Source organism: Lichenostomus cassidix, chromosome 1Aa (assembly GCF_008360975.1).
Source record: "Lichenostomus cassidix isolate B80296 chromosome 1Aa, HeHo_3.0, whole genome shotgun sequence".
NCBI lineage: Eukaryota > Metazoa > Chordata > Aves > Passeriformes > Meliphagidae > Lichenostomus > Lichenostomus cassidix.
In genome coordinates this window covers 15,903,645-15,911,366 of record NC_139480.1, presented here as the reverse complement: position 1 = coordinate 15,911,366, position 7,722 = coordinate 15,903,645, and the positions used below count along the sequence as shown (strand labels likewise).

The following is a 7,722-nucleotide window of genomic DNA, read 5'->3' as shown; positions in this document are numbered from 1 at the left end:
GGGAGGTAGAAAAAAAGGGATAAAGATGTATAGCAGATCTGCTGGCAAAATGTGCACTATGGAATAAGTGCTGTAAAGTTAAAGAAAATAGAAATCCAATTTCTGTTAGAGGTGGCTGGTGAATTTATATTGTGTTTCTCTAAAGAGGAAAATTTAAAAAAATAATTATTTTTACTTTGTAATTTATGTATCATTGTTTCTTATCTGAAATTCAGTTTCTAAGTAATAACTGTGAAAATTGGAATATTATGAGAAAAGCCAAATTTAGGTATTTTTACTTAAAAACATTTAAATACATCACTGTATTTCCTCATAGAAATCTAATTCTTGTCAAGAAATTAGATGGATCACATAAAATGAAAAAACTTTTTTTGGGGAGATGTGGATTTGAGCTCAGCAGGTAGGTCTGCTGAATAAGAACGAAGAACAGATTCACCATTTTATTTGTAACAAAGACAATTTAAAGCTTTGTTGAAGATTTAATTATCACTATACTTGATCTTCTCCCTGAAGGAAAAAACAGATGAAGCTTATATGAGTCTGATAAATTGTCCCTAAAGACAAGAGGCAGAGTGCAGAGGGTTGGTTAATCTACAGAGTGGTTTACTTTGCTGTCTGTCTCCAAGATCATTCTGCCCTGAAAACACTGACCTCTCAACTGCTAGCCTTCTCAAAAGCTTTGTTTCAAATTTAACTTTTCTTATGGCACAAGTTAGATATTGCTAGATCGATAGCAATTTGACTGTGTTAACCATCTTTCCTGCTTTTAAAGTGTTTTTCTACAATAGCCATTAACAAACCTATTTGTAATTAAAATAATGAGACACAATTCACCACCAAATAACATTTCATGGTGTTTAACATGGAGATGAAATCTAGGAATTGAGAGAGAGGACAATGTGGGTGAGAAAACCAAGAGATTAAAGCTGTGTGAAATAGAGGTAAGCAAATGTCTATATTTCAAACAGAGCTTTTTCCACTGTCTGAGGAAAAATTATGTAACCAAGAAAGACAGATGACAAAATATAAATTTTTATGAGTTTTGTTTTCTTTTTTTTTCTCTGAACATTGCCAGATAGGTACTAGAATTATACTGGATTGTAAAATTGGATTGAACATATTAAAAATTCATTAACAGAGGAAAATGTGTTTTACTTTGGCCAGGAGTCACATTCAGGACTGATGCATATCAGATGCTGCTGAACAGTGAACTGTCAACATCAGTAGCTGCAATAAGCTATTGTCTGTTGAGTGTGAGTATGAGCTTGTATTCACATCCAAATCAGAGCTGCCAAACTTAAATCAAGCCTGAGCCCAGGCAACCTTGAGACAAGATTCAGGTCTTAGAGGGAAAGGATTCAGTTCTATATGTCAGATTAGGACATTCTGGTATTGACCTAGATGTAGTGTACTTTTCCAGTTACTAGGAAACTGCACTATGGCTTTTGAAATTCACTTTTGCTTGGATAAGGCAAGTCAGGCAGATGTTTTTGGTCACAGTGGTCACTTTCTTCACACCAGTGGTCCATGGGCTGGTGTTCTTGAAGCCACACAGGTGGCAGGCCCATCATGACCAGGCTTGGATGTGCAGGTGAGTCTTGAAGCACTGTGGGATGATGTCCACTGGGCACTTGAGGAGCAGTGTGTTGCTCAACAACTCAATATGCCCTTGGTAAGAGTAAATCTCATGGAGTGCTGCAGTGCTGGGCATGTAGTAAAGAAGTTACACTGCCAGTAGCAAGGGGAATTTTCAAGGCAGCTGTGGCAGCTTGCAGGGAGATGTACATTCAGTGGAACTGTGAAGAAACTGACTGGTTTGGTTAATGCTTTTAGAATAAAATGAAACTAAAATGAACCTCTTGAACAGTTTGGGACATGTTGTCCAATCTGCCACTTATTCCTCATGCCTTTGCAGGAATGTCCTGTGACACTTGGTTGTCAAGTTGGAAATGGAGTGCCATGCAGAAGGACAGAGCTCCAAAGACAGGAAGGAGTTGTTACATAGCTTATTAAAGGATGAAATACACTGAACTAGGTATATTTTATAGCTCATGCAATTTATGAGTGCACAGATCCAGGATGAAAAGTACAGACAGACATCAGTTTTATCAATTGAATGGATTATTTTTTATTTATCTTACATTTGCGTTGAGTTTTATTATTTTCTCAGGGAGAAATTATATGGTGTGACTATTTGATGAACACTGCTCAGGTAGATTCTTTCATACATTTTCCTACACAGAAAACTGTAAAATTAAGTATTTTATTTTATTAGGGGTTTGATCTTATTTTCCATTTTAAACTTTTTGACTAATTTTCTTCTTAAATATGTACATTGTTATGCATTTGTTAGGGCACTGTCAGAAAGTAGACTTTTTATGCTTGAATGCTTGTGGTGGTATGTTTCTGTAGTCAAGATAAACACATTTCAGTCTGGCCATGCACCAGTAGAAAGAAAAAATTACAGTGAGAAAAACAGGAAAAGCAAGTGTTCTGAAATAGGTGGATTAGAAAGTTTTTAGTTGCAGATCTTCTAGTTAGAAAACACTGGCAAACACACAAAAAAATCAAAGTTAATGGAAAGACAATTTTGTCAAACAATATGTTACTCTTCCATGGAATGCAGGATTCCTGGCAGGACAGTAATGGTATGTTAAGAGTAACAATATGACGACAGAAAAGACTTACCCCAGACAGAGAGTTTTCAGGCACAACTGGCAGCTAGGTAGCTAAGAACCCTTATCTCCTCTGGATTTCCTCCTTCCAGTGAGGTTTCCAGTGCTGGTAAGTGTCAGAGTTGTGCTACAGAATTTGTGAACCAAGAGTCAGATGGAAGATAAAAATTTTTATGTGTGTTGTGATCTGCTCTATCTTTGCTACTCTCAATATTGATTTTCTATGATTTATTTTTCTGATTTTCCCTGCTTTTGAGATCTCCACTGCAATTTTACTGACTTACCTTAGCTTTAAGTCTGCACCCATGACTAAAACCTTCTCTTTTGTGGTTTTCTTTCCTCTTTGGGGATTGCTATCCATCACTGTGAACCTATTTCAGTTCTTCCTCTCTGTTTTCTGCATTGCTTGTCTCCTTCTATTCGTTTACTTTCAGGTCCTACTGATTTGAGGCTCCAAGCATGGAGCAGAGGAGGTAAAAGATTGCTATGAACTAATTCCTTCTCTTCTTTTTCTCTATTACTTTACTAACTGCTGGATTAGGAATTGCTATAATTAGGCAATAGACAGACATGTCCAGGGTACCACGTAAAGTACTTCAAATACTTTCTTGTTAAAGGAAACCATCAAGTCCTTTTCTAATTCCTACAAATTTCTTGTCTGCCTTCACCAGAGCTGTCACATTTTATAGATTACATCTGAGTGTCCCAGCCAGAACAAGATTCTCATCTATTTTACATATATTTTACATAACTTTACATAAAATTTCACTTTTACATATAATTTGCTATATCAGGTATAATCTCCTATGTCTTTAATTCTGTGCCCAAAGGCTTATTAAGTGAAAAAGATACCCTTTATGTCATTCATTATTCAGAATACCATTATGACATCCACTATTAGAAGTGGTGCCTCTGTTGTGGGAGAGCTAAAATCAGCAATGACACTTTCCTTGTCAGTAGTGCTTGACTGCTGGGCTGAAGCTTTCTTAAAAGAGAACTTGATGTAATTTACTCGCATTGCAGGTCAGGATAAAAGAGAGATTTACCACTGTGCTGCAAATCTTGTTGTTATGCATAATTATTTTCTTTTAATTTTCTTTTATTGTTCATGTTTTATTTGAATAAAGCCTGTATTCCAGGAAGAGAATGAATGCCCTGATGCCCAAGTAGCTAGGAGAAGTGTCACTGAAATCAGTGGGGTTTATGCCATCCAACTCATGGCCAGACAGCTTAGAACATAATGAGACTTCAGGTGTTGGTTTTCCTCCTCTGCCCCATCTCCCTCAGAAGATGACAGTGCATAGATGCATACTAAGAATTAAGAGATATAAATTATATCAGCCAGTGACTTTTGATCCATCTAGGTGACAATAAAGCTGCAAGGTGTTTAGATCAATAAAAACAATCAATTAAATGACTAAGATATCACAGATGGCCAGATCAATTAAGAGCAATCAATTAAATATCCAAGAGATCACAGGTGGGATGGATAAATTAATAGTGCAAATAAATCAAACATTCAGGATGCTCAGGAGGAATATAACCTGAGAAGATAATCATGGGGTAAGTGTCAGTGGGTGTAGTGTTAGGAGTGATGATTTTGTGGAATCTGGTGCATTTGTGGGAGTGTTATGCTCCCTGCTCTGCTCCACAGTTATTACTTCTACGTTTTTGCCTTGCTATCATTCAGCTCTCCTGCCAGTCTTAGATATGTTGCTGGTGAGTTTTGCCCTTGGTGAGGTTTTAACTTTGAAAACCTGTAGATATGGAGAACTTCAATATCAGTCTGCAGAGATTAAGTGAGTTTATAACAAATGGTAGAATAAAGATTTAGCAAAAATAAGTTTTTTGTCTTTTAAGTTCCCTCTCATGTGAATCCAATTAATCAAGTGGAATTGTCTGCTTACACTGTAAATCTACCCACTGCCTTTGTTTATGTGTAGGAAGGTGTTTATGTACAGATAACTCTAAAATGCAAGAACTTTGTCTGGATTATGTGAGAGGTGATGTCCTTCTGAAGTCACACGTACACATAATTATGTGTAGCTCATAATTTATCATACTGGTACAGAGGTCATAGTTCTGCAAAACCAGTAATTTTAAATGGGAAAATATGGCTTGATTTCTATTTTTAAGAACTTGTATTCTTTCACAAATCTTATGTTCCCTTCCTCACCAGCAGCACTCCAAATGTAACGTTTGCAATGACCTCAGTTTCTAATTTGGGTTTCACCCTTTCTGTTTTTCTTTAAATATCTGTGCAGCATTGCAACTTTACCTTTCCAGATGTATTATACTGGAGTATTTGAATACTATTTCAGAAAAGGATGAACCAATTGAGATAAAGCACTGACATATAGCCCTGCTGAATTTAAAAGTTCAGAAAAGTTAAAATTTGTGCTGGCTCTATCATTTCCTTTTACATTCACTGAAGAAATACTTCTATAAAACAGCTCTATACTTTTCTTCTAAATACCTATATCTACTATAAGAAATCTTTTCTGGAGAGTGTTAAATATAACTGCTAAGATACAATGATAAACCTCTTGCAGTCCTGCTCTGTACTTGTCCAATCTGACTTTTTGCCATTTATTTAACAGTAGTTATATGGCCTTGACATTTTCAAAGCTCTATACAAGCACAAACTAATTAATCTTTAGTTTGCCTTTGAGGTAGGTGAGTCAGTATTCTCTCTTCTTTCTACAGATATTACAGTCAGAGCAGAGGAAGTACATGAATAGCCTGGAGTCCTACAGAAAATTGGTGTCAAACCCAGCATTTTAACTTGGGCCCCCTTGGAAAAGAGGGTGCTTAACCCTGGAATGTTTCCACTTTCCCAAGGCAACTCTCTGTGTGCTGGGTTATATTTGCATTATTGACAGAAATAACTAATCTGATCACAGAGAGAAATTCTGCAGCTGTTTTTCTACAGTATCTGTCATGCACTTTTGAAAAGGCACCAAACATAATAGTCGTATGAAAGCCCTCTTCTGATGCAGTGTTTGTACACTGGGTGTTATCACTTGCTTGTGTACAGAATTCAACCCAAAATCTGCATTCATTCTCCTCATTCCACTGGGAGATAAAGAAAGGCTCAATTCAGCAGCTGCTGTTTCTCTTGCCATTATGTTACAAACAATAAAGAAATTATGCTCATACTGGTTACTTCAATTCTACATACTTTTATCTGTAGACAAAGAAGCATATCCTTCATTGTTAGAATAATGCATTACGCATCCCATGAAATATTTAAAAATTCATACCCATAAAATAACACCTGCTTTGTCTCATGCTGTCTCAGTTTAAAATGAGGAGATGCTTTCTGGCTTCCTGACTTTCTGACTGCCAGTGTCCAGTGTGTTTTTGTAATGACTGCACTGAAGTAAAGTCTCAGAGAATCTTTAAATACATGAGTCAATAAAAGGATACTTCTAGTATCTTACATTTTCATTGAATAATAATTATATAGATCGTGTATGGCTGCAAAATTATTTCAGGATTTTAATTTGAAAACAGAAAAACTCAATTTTTTTAGAGGTTAAGTCTCTGTACATCTTGGATAAGGGTGAAAACAAGAGCTTCAGTCCTACAGTCCTATATTAGGTATTCTCATTTTATTTTTGGCAAGGAGTGTGCTTGTGTATATATATATATATATATATATATAAATGTACAGGGGAAAAGGTGAGGACCACTTCATCACTTCTGTAGTGCTATTATGCCAAAAATTAAAAAAAACCCCTTTTAACCTGGCAACAGAGGCCAAGCTCTGGCACTCTACTTTGTGCTAATTTGTCTGCATACCAACACAGAATTTATTTTACTTTCTTATCTTTTTCTGTCTTGTATGTATACTAGAACTGTTATACAGCCTTATACAGGCTCTTCAAACTAAGAAAGAGTCTTCTAAAATTCTGTCCTGTATTAATGACAGAGAGTTCTTTGAAATCATGTATTTAGACTATGAAGGCACCTTAGGGCTTTAAAACCTATGATCCAAACTTATTTAGAAAATATGGTGTTTGCTTATATAGGAATTACTTTTAGCATCTGATATTCTGACTCCAGAATTCCTTGTGTGTAGTAGTGCACAGCCCTAAAGTATTCTTTTTAAAAGGTCCTCAAGTATTCTTATTAAAATAATTTTAATTACCAACTGAAATATGTTTTTTAACTCAACAGTTGAAACTTATTCTTATCTATTTAACCAGTAAAGCTAATTCATAAACCAGTTTCTAACAGACCAGCAGACCCTTCCCTTTGCTTTTATGTCTCTGATTGTTTCTTTTTATTTCAATTTTCTTTGAAATCTCCAGCCAAAATGCGCAGGGAATAAAAAAACTATACATGTAATTCTTTATCTGAATTATCTTTTACACTTTTATTAGTGTAAGCAAGCTTCTGTGGAAAGTCGGTTTCATTCTTACAGAAATTAATGTTTCTTGATAATGAACTGTGAAATAAAAAGTGATTGGATACAATACATCAAGGAGTAGAGACATCATGCCTGCACTTCTCTCGAGCTCCCTAGGAGGAATATCTCCAAAGTCTAAGATAAGAAGTGTTTTCAGCAGATCCTAGATAAATTGTCTTCCTGGTCTGTACTCAAGGTCAAAATTCCTCTGTTCCTAGGTTTTTTTGTTAATTCACATTTTTAGTAAGATTTAAATGTTTGATCTACAAGTAATCTTGATACCTTTAAGGTAAATGAAATATGGTTTTCTGTGTTCAGTGATTATCTTTGCTTTTTCAAGATGATTAGTGAAGTGCAGAATTTCTAGATGTGAAGTTACAGTCGAGTCACCAAGAATCTGTCCATTTTTTGTAAGCCAAGGAGTATTTTGCGTTCCCTAATTTTTCAACTGAAAGTCATTCCTTCATTTTAGAAATATCAGCTGGCTCTGAGGGTGGGACAAGAGAGCCATGACAGACACTTCTGGGTTCATGAATAAACCATCCAAGCAGAAAAAAATCACTAAGAGAGAAGAGTCAGGGAGAGGAGCTTGCTGAAGGACATAGTGGAAACTTCCAGAACTGGTTCAGAGTG

General features: G+C 35.8%; 1 long non-coding RNA gene across 1 annotated transcript; it reads left to right on the top strand.

Annotated features, from left to right (window-relative positions):
* Window positions 1–315: 315 nt before the first annotated feature.
* Window positions 316–5,831, top strand: LOC146443238 (uncharacterized). Its single transcript, XR_014855967.1, has 2 exons — window positions 316–400; window positions 5,382–5,831. It is a non-coding gene; the product is annotated as an uncharacterized LOC146443238 (long non-coding RNA).
* Window positions 5,832–7,722: the final 1,891 nt, after the last annotated feature.